This window comes from Fukomys damarensis, unplaced genomic scaffold (genome assembly GCF_012274545.1).
Source record: "Fukomys damarensis isolate Sample0158 unplaced genomic scaffold, DMR_v1.0_HiC HiC_scaffold_21, whole genome shotgun sequence".
NCBI classification, from domain to species: Eukaryota; Metazoa; Chordata; class Mammalia; order Rodentia; family Bathyergidae; genus Fukomys; species Fukomys damarensis.
The window spans coordinates 29,855,886-29,871,548 of record NW_022900933.1 but is presented as its reverse complement, the minus strand read 5'-3'; the positions used below and the strand labels follow the sequence as shown (position 1 = coordinate 29,871,548).

The following is a 15,663-nucleotide window of genomic DNA, read 5'->3' as shown; positions in this document are numbered from 1 at the left end:
TCTAGGTACCTATAGTGTTTATTTTTTATCTTATTGCTTTTAGGGGGCATTTTGGGGGTAGGTTAGGATAGCTAAATGAATTAGCTACATTGTAACTCATTGAAAAATATTACATTGTGACTCACTGAAGCAGATTTCTAGTTGAACAGAGGATATGGTTTTTATGGGATTATGCCATAGTTAATATTATAATCAACACATAAATAAGAGGTGTCAGAAAGTGAGCAATAACCTGATAATGTACTGGAAGGGACCAACATCTGCATCAGCAAAGATGATAAAAGAAAAAAAGAGGAAGTGACCTAAATTTCATGAAAGAAGAGGTATCTTTTGAATGTCTTCAAATACAAATGAAAGAAGACAAAGAAAATTGACTAAAAAGCAAAATAGTCATATGATGTAAGAGTCTGTCCACCAGAGCTTAACAAAAACAGTGGAGAACAGAAAAAGGTAGGCTAACCATTGAATACAGTACCTATTGAGCAATAATCAAAGGATAGGAAGATGAGGGAACATCCTTGGACTAAAGAAAGGTCAAAAGAAGGGAGAAAAGTCCATGGTAGGTTTACTCAAATAAAGGTAAAGTAATAAAGGAAAATAATACCAAATAGAAGATATTGAAACATAACGAATATATACCCTAATGTTATGCACATTGCTTAGCAACAAGCAATTTACAAAAATGAAAAAGGAAGTACAAAAAGCAATTAAAGGAAGAAAGAGACATATGCCTTGTAATTAGATACAAGGTGAAAATGAGAGGAGGCAAGATAGAAAGTAAATTTAGACCTCAAAGAAATTTAAGATAAACAGTCACATTTATTATTGTCTCTTAGATCAGTTTTTAAAAAGTCAGACCCAGAATTGTAATCACTTCCCCCAAGTGAAGATATTGATAGCTGTGTAAAATTTATTCCACACCCTTTATATGAAGTAGTGAAAATATATTTAGATATTCATGTGATTTAATGTTTTAAATATAAACATGTTGTAATATAGTATGAAAAGAACAAATCTGTGAAAATGATCAAAGTATAATTTAGGAAGGCACTTGGTAAAGATTTTTCATCTTTCACCTTATTTTGTAGTTGAATTGTTGATTTATGCATGCATACCTAATACCTTATTTTAAATATTCGGACAGTGGTTAGTATTCAACCTGTTTGTAAAGCTCAAAAGTACCTTTATATAAATAATACCTTCTAAAGGCCAATAGATGCATTTAAAAATAAGAAGTAAATTAATTCGTCCCATATTTCAGCAGTTAGAACGCATTTCCAATATATGGATTTAGATTCGACCTTGTAAAAACTGAAAGTAATTCAAACCCCACATACCACAGTTACCACAGGGTCCCTCTAAAGAAAGGATTATTATCACAAACATTCCTCAGAACCATCTGCAAGCTAGACCTTTTCTCCCAATGATTTGTCTTTTGAAACAGTAGAGTTTCAAGTCTTGCCCCTCCCCCCCATTTAAGTAAGCAAGCCATATTCCACAGTGTTGGAGAAAAAGCACAGATTTAATAACAAAAGGAACAATTGAGTGAAAGTAGTAAGACTCAGGCTCTTATTAACAGGCTGTTATTGACTTTGGGTACTTGAGATCATTACTCACGATATAGCTTAATAGAGCTTTCTGCCAAATAGAGTTCCTACTGCTCAGTGTGAGGAGGTTGGAGATGGTGGAAAATTACAGTGCACAAATTAGACACTAGTTAGTATGGCAGTTGAGACAGCTGGCTCTCAACATAGTTACCCAGTGCCTTAATATGAAAGAGTTGGAAGGGTGTCTTTGGATATACTACTCTGTTTTGCACTTAGCATTTACCCATTACTGAAACTGAATGCTTTTAATGAAAGTAGATCAAAGCAACTGCCACACCCTTTCAAGGAGTAAAATACCATATTTCATTCGGTGTGAGGCACCATTGATTCTAGCAGTGCCATTGTATTATGTACCAGTAACCACAGAAAATAGTCTGCCTATTAAAATGTGACATACTGCTTGTAACATGCATTCTGATTTTTAAGTTGTAGCCAAAGATGTCTGAGAATTAAATGAGATAAGAGATAGCACACTTAATCACTCTGTTCTGAACTGTCTTCAGATATACTATACCAATAGCAATGCTATCTAGTCTGCTTTATTCTGCCTTTAGAGACATTCATGTCCCATTGTCCTATTTCCTTGCATGTAACCTTGACTTTACTCAAAAATACCGTGGTCATATACCCCAGACTTGCTCCTTGACCATCCCAGTTAGACATCCCTCTTTGACTTATTCTGACCCTATTAGACCATAAAGACATCCACTGGGGATGCTCAGTGGACCCAGTCTTTCCTTATAAGCAGGATCTGGTCCCTGGGACAGAAGACCTGGTCCTAGGCTGTGATCTCTGCATAGCCATGGTAGAGCTTCCATTCAGTATTGGCCGGGATCCTGACATCGTGAGGCTGCTCTAGGTTATAGCACCCATGATATTCCTGCAGGATAGGAGTCTGGTGGGAGAGTACATGTGTGAGCAGGGACCAGATTTACTTTCAGGCAGCGCTGACAGGAGCTGAAGTTGTTCTTCACCTCTTCCTGGATTTCCCGTCTCTTCCTTTTCCCTGACCCCTCACTTAGCCCTTCATAAGACCAAGTGAATATAACTTACTTCATATTACGTAGAAGTTTATCAGGAGTTCTCCCTAAATGAGCTACATTCACTCCACTACATGGGAGCAGAAATTCACTTAAAGATGGAGATAACGTGTTAAAGAGGCCCGCTTTAGGATACGACCACCCAGCACCTTGTGTTCAGTGGTACCCTTTCCTGCTTCTCCTCCACCTCCAGCATCAGCACCACTACTGACAAGAAGACCCATTTGTGGGTCCTTCGTCACCTCAGCTGTAACTCAGCCAAGCTTCTTTAAAGAGTAATCTGGGTTTGTTTGCATTTGCTCAGTTTTTCCACTTCTCAGTACAGTATCTGGTGGCTTCTTCCTCTGAAAACTACTGAAATAATTTTGCTGTAAACTGCCAGTTGTCAAATGTGCACTCTTTGAGTCTTACCCTCTTATCAGCACTCAGCACTGATGACCGTTCTCTCCTTGAGATGCCTCCCACTAGTGTCTGTGGCAGGGCACCACAGAGCCTGGTCTCTCCTTTCCCAGCCTTGATGGCTGGGTCTCTGCCTACATGCTCCTCTGCTCCTCTCCTTCCGGTTTACTCTCTCTGGGTGACTCCATTCGTAGCCCTCGTTCACAAGTGAGGCTTTCTACTTACATTGCTTCACCTCATGCAGTCCCTTTTCCTGAGATCCTCATACTCAGCCCTTACTGACTCTGTCTTTCTGGGTCCCCATTGATTCCTCAAACTTCAGACACTCCAAATGCCTTATATGAACTCTTACCTTAGACCTGCCCATCCTTCTTTTTTCTTGTATTACTTTTCTTGGTTTGTGATATCACCATTTACTAGTATCCATACCAAGAACCTTTAAGTCAGCCTTCTTTACTTCACCATTTGTAACCAACTGGTTGCAGATTCTATCCAATCTGCCACCTGTCTAGCTCACTTTTTCCCACTTTAGGATCTTTGATTCATGCTATGTCAGTTGCTGTAACAAAGTACCACAGACTGGATGGCTAAAATAGAAATTTATTTATTTACAGTTCTGGAGGCTAGAAGTCTGAGATCAAGGTGCAGCAAGGGTTGACTTTTGAGGCCCGTCTTCTTGGCTTGTGGATGACTGCCTTTTCCTGTGTCTTCCAAGTGCTTCCCTCTGAGTATATCTGTGTCCTGTTCTCTTCTTATAAGGATGTGGATCGTGTTGGATGAGGGCCTACTCAGAGGACCTCATCTTAACTTAGTGACCTCTTTAAACACTCTGCCCCCAAACGCAGTTACATTCTAATGAACTGAGAGTCAGGACCTTAACATACAATTTTGGGAGACACAATTTTAATCATCTCCTTACTAGTTTATTGCTTACTCTCCTGATTTGTTTACCTGTCCCCAGGACCGTAGTATAGATGCACACTAATAAATCCTTCATGTCGCCATTTGAGAGTATCTTGAATTTAAATGAGCACATTACTTTCCCTGCTTAAAATTTTTTAACGGTTCGCAATCATGCAGAGTATGGCATTCGGATTCCTTCAAGTGGCTCTTCTTTATGAAATTCTCCAGCCACCTTCCTGCTCACGCTGCACCCCAACCTTTCTGAAATATTTAAAGTTCCCTAAAGGTTTTAAACCTGTACCTCTGTGCCTTCGCACACGTAGCTTTCTGTACCCAAAATGTTCTTAACACTACATCTGTTGGTTTCACCAACTCCAGCTCAGTTAGGACTCAATGTAGGGAGCACATTCTGCAGGGAGTCTTAGCACTTAGTGGCCAGGAGGAAATACAGTAAACAGCAATAGTATAAACTGAGGGAGGTCGTTAAATTAATATGTGAGAAAACATCTTTTTCATGAAAGAGACTACAATAAAAAAGAATAGGGTTCCGTGATTTATGCTTATTGTTATAAACTCTTCTCATTGTGCGGAGCCCCTGACAGTTTATTAAAGGGACAGGTTTTTAAATTTACATCTTCCTTTTCATCCATTTACTTAGCCACCAGCTCAGTGACCATCTCATTACATTTAATCACTTCCTGGCACCTTCCTAAAACAGCAGCCATGTCCTGAGAGCTGCAGTGAAATCCAAGGCCCACCCTCTTAGCAGTCTCTGTTCTTGCACCCTAAACACATAGCATCTCTTCCCCCAGCTTTCTGAAAAAATGAGTACAAATTGTAAGAAATGCAGTACAAATTTTGAGCTGTCAGTACATTAGTAGTGACATGGTAAATCACACGGAGTCAGGAGGAAAAGGTGTAAATTGCAGGATAATACCAAGGGGAGGTCAGTATGTTAGTAATGCAGGGAATATGATGGACTTAAAGAAAAGGTATAAATTATTAAGGTAATATAAAGGGGAGGTCAGTACATTAGTAACATGGGGAAACTGACCATTTGGGAGGAAAAGCTACAAATTGTAGGATAATGTAAAGTAGAGGCTTCACTGTAAAGATGGGCCCAACTCATACACAGAGAGACTTGCTGGTCATACAGACACTAGCTACAGTTTTCAGTGTTTTTACAGCCCTATCTCACAGCAGATCTTTTTCTTTCACAATCATTAATTAAATTTCTAGCTAATATTGCAGAACAAAATTATTATTTTTGCTTAAGAGAGAAAAATACATGAGTTGGAAAGATCCTTCAAAACCTCTGAATGCCTGAACTTACAAATGTCAATAAATAAACATGCATCTTTTGGGGATCCCTTCGGTGCACATGGATACATATTCCTATAAGAAGCTCTGCAAACATGACTGTTCTGTGTTCAACATAGAATTTAAATCGCTGTTTTTTTAAACAAGAAGTATTAAAACTTGAAATATAGCATGTGTGGAGACTACGCTGTATAAGCCTGTCTTGTTTCTATGTGGCTTGAGAGTCAGGCACTGACTGCCCTTTCTTCCTCAGTGTCTTTTCAAGGGTGTTTGTAGAGCACACATCTTTGGGAGATAGATATAGTATCTTTCCTCCAGAGCAGTGGGCAAGCTATCTTCCTGATACTATGGTTTGGATGTGGTTTGTTCTCCTAGGGATTCATGTGTTGGAGGCTTGGTCCCCAGTATGATGATATTAAGAGGTAGTGGGACCTTTTAGCTGTAGGACCTAGAGTAAGGTCATTGCTGAGCCCTCCCCTCACTCTGGCTTCCTTTCTCATCAAGAAACTTCTCTCTCTTACATGTATTCCCACCACGTTGCCATCTGCCATGATACAGTGCAGCCATCAGGGCCCTCTTGCCAGAGCCAGTGCCATGTTATCTGGACTGTCAGCCTCTAAAACTGTAGGTTCAGTTAAACTTCTTTTCTTTATAAACTATCCAGCCTAAGATTTTTGATATAGTGACAGAAAATAGGCTAATATACTGATCACTTAGAAGGATCTGGGTTTTCTAAACTGAACTTCCTCTTCTGTAATCCAGCCTTTTGCATATTTGAACGTCATCTGGCCCTGCATCACTCCGTAGAATTCAAAGATGGAGAACTGACCCAGTTGTGCTGCTGCTCTTGCTGATTGCCATGGGTAGTGAAGTCCTTATCTCTGACCCAGCAGTCCCGCAGATGTGTCTGTGGCTGTGGTATCTTGAAAGGAAGCTAAGTTCCCAGATCCTTCACTTTTTTTTTTCAACAGGAATGGGATGCTGAAAGAGGCCTGGAACTCTGGAAGAAGTTTAAGGAAATCCAGGTCCTTAACAGAATTTGAGGGAAGTTCATGGGAATTAATAACCAAAGCGTTGACTAAGGCAGTAGTGGTTCTCTGCTCTATTCCTTGTTACTAAAGAGGAAGTGGTGAGGCGGCTGCCAGTGATTCACAGACGGTAGCTCAACACAACATCTCTCCTATAGGCAGAGGGACATCCTCATGAATATGATGGCAGGTCTTCAGCCCACCCACTTGAAACCACTTGGACAAAGATTCATCCTGAGTGGATAGAATATTCCCCTCCCTTTCAGACACTAGGACAATAGTCATTTAGACAAGAGGGTGTACTGAGTGAGAACAAAGGGAAATGTATCATTTTTGTAGGTAAAAGCCAGGTGAATCATTAGAACTTTGGTTTTCTTCAAGATGAGGGTAGGACATATGATATTTGGCAAGGAAAAATGCCAAAGCTCTGATATCTTAGCTCAGACCTTTAGCATTCTATCATGCCAACTTTATTTGGTGATTAAGGTTTTCTTTTTCAGTGTTTAGACAAACTAAACAATATACATTTGAAGATCTATATTTGGACTTAAAGTATCTTTGAAAAAGCAAGAGAGTAATACATTCAAAATTACAGGTAGTGATTGCATCTGAAGATGAACACAAGACTAAGGTCAGGAACACATAGGGCCGGGGTTTAGCTCAGTGGTTCTTCTGCTTGCCTCGCAAGTTCAAGGACCCAAGTTCAATCCCTGGCACCAAAAAAACAAAACAAAAAAAATTATAGGAACACACAGGTGCTATGGTGATGTTGGTAATTTTTCAGTTCTTAAGTTGGCAATGGACTCACAAGTTTAGTTTTAACTATCATTGTTCACAATACCTGTTTGTTTCATATATTCCTTATGAATATATTCTTTCATATATGTTTTCATCTATTATGTATCAATTGGTACATAATAATTTTTGCAGTCGTCTTGGAATTACTGAATTGCTATGAATTATATAACATCTGTTAGATCTTTATATGGATTTTGGTAAAGGATAGTATCTTCCCTTAAAAACCCTACAATGTTCAATAAGAATGTCTAACAAAAAATATATGTTCATGGGAAAAATACCATACATGTCCAATGTTGTACCTTTATAAAATAGTAGATTATTATGAAATTACTACAAATAATTTCTCTAGTATTTACCTAAGCTATGATTATTTAATATTAATTTAATGTGATGCCTAATTCTAGATTGTTAATTTTCATCATTTATGAAAGCAGATCATGAACATTTACATTCATAATGCTGAGAGACCATTACCCAGGAATTTGAGAAATTTGGGATAATATGTGTGTCAGCTTCACTGCCTATGGGGAATGAGGAAGGCCATGTTATTTCTTCTTGATTTATCGATTTTTGAGTCTTAAAGAGCTCCCAAATACCCATGTGCTTACGGCGTGGTCAGAAGCCTGTGGTGTTAATGGGAGTTAGTGTAACCTTTAGGAGGCAGGGCCTAGAGGAAGGAAGTTAGGTCATGGAGGGTGCCCTTGAAGAGGATATTAGGACCTACCCTATACATACCCTATACATAATAAATGTTGAAATATAACACATAGTTTGAAATGCAGGCCAGCCCAGCCTGTAAACTACATCAGGATCTTAGCAGATGATCACCAGGGACCTTCCTTTTAGTCAGTCCTTTTATCTAATATGTCTCTCTTTCTCTTACTTCCTGGCTGCCATGAGATGAGCAGCCTCTTGTGGCATGTGCACCTACCATGATGTACTGTGTTGCCCTAGGCCCAGAGCAATACGACTAAGAGACCATGCCCTGAAACCATGGGTCAAAATAAACCTTTCCTCCTTTTATGTTGATTACCTCAGGTGTTTTGTCACAGTGATAGAACACTAATGAACACACATTTCTGTTTGCTGTCTAGTTGAGAGAGAAGGGTTCTTCAAGCCTTCCTCAGTTGGAATAACTCTAAGGAGAATTTGTGTTTCTTCTGCCCCCTGAGAATGACTGCAGCTCCCTACTGACAGTGTAGCTCAAAAGAAGGCCTCTGCGAGCTCCCCAATCCTTAGCAAAAGTTGGGGGACAGCCTGCTGTTTGGTCTAGCTGACCTTGGAAGTGAAGACACTGGATTCTTTATAAGGTCTTTTAGCTAAATATTTTTATCACCTACCGTCACACAAACAGTTTGCATCTTTTGTTTGATTTACTCTTCATGGCAACCCTGAGGTGTGTTAAGGAGCTTGGCAAGAGGTGCAATACACTGCATGGTCCCTTAACCAGAATACTAACTTGGTTCTGTGGTTTCTAAAACTCACGCTTTTAATAATGCCAGTGTCTTGACATTTAATCTTTTAATTCTAATAGTATATGTGAATGCATAGAATTTTCCTTTTTTTTTAACCTTATTATCAATCAGAACATCAGACTGTTGTGATCAGAAGTCACATAGTAAGGACAACTAGGCCTGGCTCTGTGACCTCCAGGTGGGAAAGGAGGGTTGCTGAGAATTTTCCGATTACCTCTTTCAAAAATGCTTTCCATACTTTTTCTTCTCAGGAAAACTGTCATTGATATCTTGTGGTTAATGTCTTGTCATAAGCTGGATTTAACATTTTTAAAGTATGAGAGGGATGTAACAAGCATATTAGAAGTATTTTTATTTTGTTAGCCATAGATTTATTTCTTTAACATGTAACTAGAACACCAGGTAGTGTGCATATATTTGTTGATTTAAGAAAGCAGGCAGGGTTTGTGCAGAATTTTGATCTATGGTATACTCATAAAAAGTATGAATGTCATTTTCCTCCTGATTTATAATTGGTCCCCATGAGGGAACTCAATTACATAGTGTGAAATGGGCTTCAAAGGCAGGGTATGAAGTGTATTTATCCTTAGATCAAGATTTATCTTTATTCAGCTACAGAAAAAATAAACAAATAAATACTTTAATCTGACTTTCAGAGCACTTAGAACAAGGACTTGCAGCATAAAAGTAGCAGGAGCAAGCCTCCCCCAGGACATCCTATGCTGGCAGCATCACTGCCTACCATCTCACCCGGGCGCAGATAGCCCCATGACCCCAGTTCCAGTGTTCCCAGGAGAGGGTCTTACAGAAGATGGGTTGCTGCTAAACTCCACAGAGCATTTTATCTTGACATATACTTGAGGATGCCTTGCTTTGGTGGGTTTTGATAGCAAATCAAAATATCTCTCCTTTCGGGAGGAATGTTTTGTATCCTTATAAACTCTTTCTGGAGACCACACTACCCTATACATAATAAATGTTGAAATATAATACATAATTTGAAATGTAGGCCAGCCCAGCCTGTAAACTACATCAGGATCTTAGCGGATGATCACCAGGGACCTTTCTTTTAGTCAGTCGTTTTAGTCTTGCCAGGGATTTTTCTTTGAACCACTCTCTCTCTCTTTTTTTTTTTCTTCCCAGTTTGGTGATCGGACTACACATTTATTTATCGCACATTTATTATGTCCTAGCTTAGGGTTTTCACCTTTGGAAGAAACAAAGGAAGTACAGACCTCAAATAAGAGTAGGTCAGTTTCCCGTTGTTTGGGAAGTTGAATGTGGAATGTAACATTCAACAACATAAAAATATGATGCTTAGTTTCCCTTGCTAGCCCATGAGACATCTTTAAGCCATAGTGTGGTCCACTCGTAACCTGATGCCTGTGGCTCCTATTAGTATTAAAACAGAGAAAGAAAAGGATTGGAGGAGCCTTTTCTGCACACTTTTGAGTTCCAAGATCACCCATTCTTCATTGTCCTCCTGCCTCCCGGGAACTCCAAAGTCACCAGGAGCTTTTTTTCCCTTTCCCACGTTTGTCAAAATTCTTACTTAGCTGGTCTCAGTTCAATGTTAGTGGGGAAGTATTCTGATTTGTCTAATTCATACTAGTATGTGCGTAAGTGATAGTACCCTATTCTTCCAGAAGCATATGCGCCATAAGAAAATACCAAATGCTTAAATCAAACAACTATAGATTATTCAGCACACGGATTAAACTGAAATCAAACAGTAAGGGCAAGCAAAGGTAGTTATGTGGGGGCCGCGGAATCACCAGGGAAGCCGAGCAATAGGTGGAGTTTGTTCCCTGGACAGAGCCACCCAAGCCAGTCCTGCTTTTTTTTTAACCACTTCTTTCCTAGTCTTGTTTCTAAATTTGTAGGTTCTGAAAAGCATCACCTGTTAACATGGTGGTGGCATTATTAGAAGATCTGTTGGTGAAAGTGAGGTTTGGAGAGGGATAGGATGTTGCTGAGGTCATTGATGCCCAATTTTAAGTTTGAGTTATGTGTCAGCCAAGTAATACTAAAGTTAGAGGCTGTCAATATAAGGCGTAGACACTGACCTAGAATCTCCATCTAGGGTTTTGCACCAAACAGAGAGGAGACATCATGAGCTCATTTGGCAATTCAGGCCCCATAAACTGGTGATGAAAGGTTGACCCTGTTCCTGGCTTCATGCTCAGGGTTATAAGTCTAGCCAGGAGAGTGGATCTGAAGTAAATAATTACACTAGAAGGTAGATCATTATTGATTTCTCTGCCTACTATCCTAGAAAAGCAAAGGATATCATGATAAGACTGAGGTTGGGTGGCTTTTGGAGGGAGCCACATTATGGCAAAGACCTCGAGATCACATTAGGGTCTGACGAAGCACTAGGGTGGGAGGCCAGAGCCTGGGGAAGGCATGGCAGGCAGAATGAATTCTGTGTGTGGAAGCCTGTGAAGGAAACCTTCCTGTGCCTTTGAGGGACTGCTGGGGAAGCTTGAGGAAGGAGCTCTGTGGGAATGGGAGGGAGGCCAGAGGAGGCCAGAAATGAATCTGTCCTGGAGCCCAGGGGGCCACCTTGAGGGTTTAGAATCTCAAGTGGTGGGATCTGACTTTAGGAATCTTAAGTGGGAGAGACAAATTGCACTATGTGTCCCTGAGTGTACCTATGATTGGGATGTGAAATCTATTAGTGAGGGTGATTAGGATCTGAAGGGTGAGCAGAAGGGGCTGTTGTCATCGCACAGCGTCATTTAGGAGTGCCCAGCAAGACCCCTGGCTCAAATATCTTTCTCATTACTGCTGACACCACATATAAAATCCTGTAATTAAAGACATCATCTTGGACCGGGGATTTAGCTTAGCGGTTCAGCAGCCTGCCTTGCAAGCGCAAGGACCCGAGTTCAATCCCTGGTACCAAAAAGCAAAACAAAACAAAAAAAAACCCCACAAAAAAACACATCATCTCATTTAAAGCTAAGTCTTCTAAAAGTCAAACAGACTTAGACAAAATCACAGCATTAATAACATTTTTAAAGGCCTCCCTTTCCAAATAAAGTCCCTTTTCCCATTCTTCCTGGCATCTCTCTCCCATGAAATGCCCAGAGCTCGTCAGTCTCTAAATCAACACTTGATTTCAAGAAAGGCCTTGTCCAATTGGACTTTCATGAACTTTATGATACAATTATGAATCAGTCTGTTACCTTCTCCTAGGATACAGGGGGTGATACAAAATACAGTGAATGTTTGAATCTTAAAAACTTTATTGTAGTAAAAGACACCCTACCATTAATCCCACTCAAAATATTTTGAACGCACTTATCCCATTATTCTTGCCATTTTCGGATGCAGTTCTGGAAGTCTTCTTCCATGAGTGTCTTCACGATAAAAATACAGTGAATGCTGCTGCCGAGCTCCATCCAACGAAAAGTCAGGCTTGAGGAAACATTATGGTGTTATTCACCTTCCTCACCAGATCTGGTGCCATGTGACTTCTGGCTCTTCCTCAATGTGAAAATGGCCACAAAAGGTAAGTGTTTTGAATTGATTTGGGACGTGGAGGCAGCCACAACAGTGCAACTGAAGACGCTTGGGAATGAGGCCTTACAAAAGTACTTCAGTAAGCAGCAAGAACAATGGGAAATGCAGGGGAAGTATTCTGAGGGGAATAATGGCCCTGCATCTTTTACTGTAGTAAATTTAAAAAACTTAAGCACACTGTATTTTTCATCGCAACTTGTGTAATGTGGCTGATTTAACTCTAGTCGTCTGAAGTAATAAAAGGAATGTGTTGACTCTCCCAATGGCAGCATTCAGGGGTGATTGGCTCTGGGGGTATCTCCATCAGGACTCTGGTTGTATATTTCTAGTTTTGTTTCAGCCTTGCTCTTGCGCTGCATCTGTGGGGATCTTGGGCAGACTCCCTTTGTGGTTGTCACACCAATGACAGCAATTCCAGGCCTCACAGCCACAGCCTCACAAACTTGAGCTGAGAGTGTGGCTTTCCTCAGGGTGTCAGTAGTCTGTAAGGTTGTGCACACCTCTGAACCAACGATGTGGGCCAGGAGTACCTGATAATCCAAGAGCTAGTCACTGAGGACAAAAGGGACGGCATCCTGCTGATTGGCAGAGCACATCTCTAGAGCCAGTGATACTGAAGGCCAAGAATGCTGGCAGAATGGGGGGAGGTATAGTTTAAGCCTTTATGTCTATCACATAATGTTAAATAAAACAGATATCAGCAAACAAATGGGAAGATGTTGGTTTTAGGTTGGACCATGGAACCATTCAGAAGTCCCTGAAACTTGTGCGCCCCATACCAGCCTTGCCTGTGACACCCATTTTTATAGTTACTAATTTGCTAGTCTGACTGCTTTATCCCATTATTTTTGTCTCTGATACATTCTGCGCCAAAGGGAGAGTGTGAGAACCTGAGGGTCTTAGGTACCTAGATGTAGATCCTATTTGTTTAGGAAAATTATGCTTTATCTAGGACTAGTCATTTAAAAAATTAAACAGCTCCTCATTGGACATATTAATTTTAGAAACTGGAATTTAGCAGAAGGGGAAGAAAATGCAAATGTGTATAATGGGTTAATGAAAGGTTTAAGGGTCTTTTGCTCTCTAGCTTATCTAAGTTAAAGACAGCTTAAACTTCAAATAAATGAATTTTTCCATTTAAAAAATATAAATAGTTTTGTTTCTTAGTTTTTACTTGTTTAAATAATACAAAGCTGCATTTAGTTCTTCAGAAGTATTTCCAAATCAGGCAGAATATGTAGCATTTAGAAATTCTAATCCTCAGTCCTTTCTTCTCAGCCAACCATACTTATTAGTATGCACAGAAATATTAACATAAATACGAGCATATGCAGCCTCTCATCAGTCATGTGCAGGATGATCATGTGCTTCTGAGTTGCTGGGGATACAGAAAAATAGAGCACACACTTCCTTTGCTCAGAGAACAACATATGATCTCTTAGGGAAGAAAAGCAAATACATGGAAAATAAATAGTAGCGAGTTTATTCACTGCCAGTACCAGCAGGTGAGACAACACAGCGCTTAGCAAAGGGAACAATTGCTGGGGTGAGGGAAAGGGTCCTGCAGAGGATGGGAGAGGCTCAGATACTGGCCAGGAAAGGAACATCCTAGGTGGTCAAACAAGTTTGCTTTTGTACTTGTATTTTATTCTATTTTCCCTCAAATCACTATTACTGTGTGTTGCCTAATTCCAAGATTTAAAAAAAAAAATTGCATAATAGTTGCCATAGAAAATTGGCCATATAGATCATTTCTGATCACTAGTGTACTTTCTCAAATTTCTGTAATGGTTCCCTATTATCTTTTCAGAGTTGTTTTTATAATGATATGATTGTCTGAATTTCTTTTATTATGTTTCTTTTATTATTTATTATTAAATATTACCAGAAACAAATTAGAAAATAAATTGTGTTGACCGTTATATTTCTTAAGAAATAAAGGTTGGGACAATTTCTTATCTGTAGGTGCTAAAAGCTGTTCCATTTACCCAAGTCACTACTTTGTGGTGTGTTTGGCTTGATACATTCACACATGAGAATGTTTGAAAATGATATCTGTAATCTATGACCAAGTTGGAAGGCTTCTTAGCTGGCTTTAACATTCATTCAATAAATTTAGAATTAAACCTAAAGTTTTCCATTTTGTGCTCTTTCTTCCCTCTTAGTTATTTCCTGTCCTTCATTAATCATATTTTTCTACCATGCCTGTGAGCTCCCTCCTTTGGCTGTGACTTCTGTTTGGACAGGGATCAGTGAGTCTCTGGAGCTTCAGACAGTGCCTGGCACATGCAGGATGCTCAGAAAATGAATGAAAACATTTCACACATAAATGGAAAGAAATAAGACATAGGAGATTAGATCCAAGTATGGATGTATGATTTTAATTTTCACAGGTGATTCTGCACAGTCTATCTTATAGCAACTTCCTGCCAGTTTCACCTAGCCAGGAGCTAACCTTGATGTGGAAGAGGTAAGATTTATACGCTTAGTGAAGTACTCTTGAGGATCAGTTATTTTTAAGACAGACCTGTTATCTGTGACACATTAACATGTCTGATGTGGATGCTGAGATTTTAAAAGATCTTTGGGTTCCTCTTCTGCATAATTAAGTTTTCAGAACAATTTATATATTGTAGATTCCACATGTGTATTTCCATTAGTCAACACAGCTAAAATTCAACCATGATTACTAGCTTTTCAGAGCCCTCCTTCATTTCCCAGCAGGCAGCTTCCTGTCAGAATTCATTTCCCATTTGGAAAATATCTCTCTGATCCACGGTTTTCTGGACACAATTCATCCTTCATATATTTGAGTCCTCCCGTTGTCATCAATCCTTAGCTCCTGAGTTGCCAAAAGATCCTTTATATTCAGAGTGTTAAAATCTAGGTAGAGAATCAGAGGAGAGAAGACTAACATGAATGTTTAAAGGATTCTGTTCTAGTGATTTTTCTATTAAAAAACCTGCTTTTAGTATGTGTTTCTGTTTTTATTGCTTAAGAAATCAAAGTAATAATAGTTACAGTTGAAATAAGATGTGCTTTTTGTTTTCCTTCTATCTTTACATAATTAAAATTAAACTTTGGCAGAGCTGCAGGATAGTTCAGTTCCATTTAGCAAACATTTATGGACACCCTTCTGCTGGCCTTCCATTACTGTGGTGTCTGCAAGGCAGTGTGATTCAGACTTGACTGCTGGGAAGAAAATTCACTGTGGAAGGGCATCATTCGAGAAAGAATATCATGTTGGATCTTGGGGAAAATATTAGACTTGGCTGGTGAAAGGAAAGTCATTCCAAGGAATGGGACACTGGGATTGGATTCACTATGACATGTACTGGTACTGATTCTTGGGGAAGGAAGTGACATGACGAGGAAGGACTTCATCAGATTGCTGGATGCAGAATATATATACTAGAAAAATGAGGCTGTCCACAGAAAGCCACTGACTGAGGTCTTGTTTCTAAGGTAGAGCAATGGTCATGTGAAGAGAAGGACACATATTAGAAGTGTTAACGCAGAATCAGATATCCTGTAGAGCAGTGACAGCGAACCTCTTAGAGCT

At 39.6% G+C, this 15,663-nt stretch overlaps 1 protein-coding gene across 7 annotated transcripts in view; it reads left to right on the top strand.

Moving 5' to 3' along the window:
- Efcab11 (EF-hand calcium binding domain 11) overlaps positions 1–15,663 on the top strand; it is a 188,291-nt gene that overhangs the window by 91,220 nt on the left and 81,408 nt on the right. Inside the window, exon 6 of one of the 7 annotated variants that reach the window (XR_778717.2) lies at positions 14,495–14,571. The exons of the other annotated variants lie outside the window; for them this stretch is intronic. The gene's annotated coding sequence lies outside the window, so the exon portion shown is untranslated. The remainder of the gene's footprint in view (positions 1–14,494; positions 14,572–15,663) is intronic. 7 annotated transcript variants of the gene reach the window in all.